Source organism: Camelina sativa, chromosome 3 (assembly GCF_000633955.1).
Source record: "Camelina sativa cultivar DH55 chromosome 3, Cs, whole genome shotgun sequence".
NCBI classification, from domain to species: Eukaryota; Viridiplantae; Streptophyta; class Magnoliopsida; order Brassicales; family Brassicaceae; genus Camelina; species Camelina sativa.
In genome coordinates this window covers 9,679,490-9,682,352 of record NC_025687.1, presented here as the reverse complement: position 1 = coordinate 9,682,352, position 2,863 = coordinate 9,679,490, and positions in this window count along the sequence as shown.

The following is a 2,863-nucleotide window of genomic DNA, read 5'->3' as shown; positions in this document are numbered from 1 at the left end:
TTAAATTTAGCAAGATCATGAATCCGTCGTCTCATTTTTGTTTCACTCGTATAAATATTTGTCAACAAAATTAGGAGGAGATTAGACGTTTTGCATGGGATTTGGCTTATAAGTCATGCATCATCAATGTATTAGAAAAAGCAAAGTACGACTATTTCTGAAAACGATAAAAAAGAGTTGCGAACTAATTTAGTTACCTTGTTGTGTAGTACTTGTGTTCCGTCATATTAGTCTAAACGTGTATTAATCTTTAGTTGATATTTATTTTATCAGGATCATATTATATATATCTTCGATAACTAAAGATCACCAACCGCTAATCTCAGATCTAGCTAGGATACTAGATTAGTGTTTTTTCTGTTTCTGTTCCAACAAGTTTGGTAGTCTCAACTATGCATTTTTAGGTCTCACAGGGGAAGTTCGAATCTAAAAGACTCTTGCTAACGTATGATAGATACGTCCGTAGTTTAAACACTTTCAGTTTCTCTTTTTTTTTTGGGGGAAAAAACCAGTTTCTGTTAAACAAAAATATCTGCTCTATTTATTTATGTTCTTACAAATCAAATAAGCCTCAGATTTTCTTTTTTCAAACTTTTATAGGCCGCAATTGTTTATTCTTCTCTTAGTAATATATACTAATATTATATAATTTTTCTTTGTTAAAGGGTCTTCTTTCCCTAAATTATATATTCTTAGCAAAAATCTTAACTTGATTTATGTTAATTAAATTTACAAGAGTTAGGTTTTTACTAATTATAATCCTTGTGAAATTTACAGCCGAAGTTTTACCAATCATCATATTCGAAAAATTGTAAAACCTTGTGAAATTTACAGTCGAACTAAGTTAACTAATCGTCTATGTTAGATTGTACTGTAGTACGTATTTGAAAAGACATGTTGATCATAGACTGCATATTGGGACACATTCGGCGACCCGAGAAAACTGTGTCTTACGACAAATTACGATTATGTACGTGTTTCCAAGAAATGGTCACAAAATATTTTTATTATAGATTAGGTTAAACAAATTATCGACGTGTAGTCTTTCTTTTTCAATTCATCTGAAAGTGATGAGGGATTTTTTAAAAATTATTTTCGTAAATATATATTAGCAAACTTACGCATAGCTGGTAGTTTAGACCATCGTTACTGAGAGATGCTCTCTCAAATACTCTTATTAAAATATAATAAAAAAAAAGAGAAAAAGAAAAAAGAAGGGAAACATTTCTTCTCACAGTCACTTCAGAAACAATTTTCAGACTAAACAAGACATGTGTCATTTTTTCAGTGAAACATAAATTAATAAATAATAATAATTTGTTAAAAATTTGTTTTTTTGTTTTTTGAGAAACGTTCAGCCCTTACTGGAGTAATGATCCTCTTAGGGGTCGCATATGTTTAGAAATTCATATCGAGCAAGGAGGCCATGTTGCTTATTACTCATGAGTCATGAATCTATCATGCAATCACAGTATCGCATATTTCTTATATACAAGTTTTTTTTTGTCGTCAATCGAGTCTATTAGATTGAAAATATCAATGATTTGTTTTGTTCCGATCCCAAACAAATGTATGGTAAGTCAGTGATGATTTCAAGTATCAACTTATCATACCATGTACAAAATTATTAACCACAAAAGTAATATATGAAAGTTTTAGATCTCGAAAATTAATTGAGAATTTGACTCACATTAATATATATTCTGCTCAAAAGGTTATATTTCGTGTGTTAAGAAATAATACTCATGCTGGGAATGGGATAACATTATCTTAGTTAAAGATTTTAACTTGTCAAAATAATTATATAGCAGAAGAAAATTCGAATTTGTCAAAAAAAAAAAAAAAAACTCCAAGAAAAGGAAAACGAAAATTCGAATTTCCCTAGGAAGCACCTATAATCTATAACACGTACACATATTACTAATTGATTTAAAGTAATAAGCGCATAAAAATCTATCTATTCAGTATAGCCAAATTGGCTAAGGCATTGTGTGTAACAATATTATTTACTTCAAAGCTATCATCTTTAATTTCGAGGGTGATCAGATATAAGCTATGTTTTACCAAAGGAATCTAAAGATATGTAATTATGTAAATATTATCAACAAAGGTAAACTAACTAGTGTCGTGTTACGATATTACAAATGACCAAAGCAGTATATGACGGTGAATATTCTTGCAATTTCTTGACGTCTCAACAAGAAAGTCAGCTTTCAAGAATATGTAAAAAAATAATGCGAAGTTGTTAATTTGTCCTAATCCAGCTGGTTAACTTATCCATTTCGATGAAAATAAATAAACTTTAATCGTCTAAACTGTACCTTTTGACTCTTGACCAAGCTTCTTTTATTGATTTATATTTGTTTATTTTGATAGAAGATGAACATTTTTATCATCCTCATATCCAATCAGAAAAGACCGGTCGTGATAATTAAGTCTTCTACCATGCTAATTTTTCTCTCTTGCATAAAATTGACAGTACTATATAATTAAGAAATACTTAGAGAGGACAAGAAACGTGTTATAAAGTTAAACAATGAATAAATGTGAGGCCAAAAACTCCAAATCGAAAATGGAAGAATCACTCTCACGGTGGCAGTGTCACCGTCAGGAAGCGATATATTCTGGTGTATGATGGACCACCTTCCCTCTTATGTTCCTTCGACATTTCACACTCGGCCGCCTTGAGTCAACGCGTTCATATGCTTGTTTTATACCTCCCTACAAAAAATACCTTGTTTATTATGTATTGATTAGAAAAATAAAACTGACGTATATACATATATTTATAGTCTTTTGTTCAACAAGAAATATATAAGCGACTATAACAAAATGATAAAATTTTCTTTCCAAAAAAGTTATT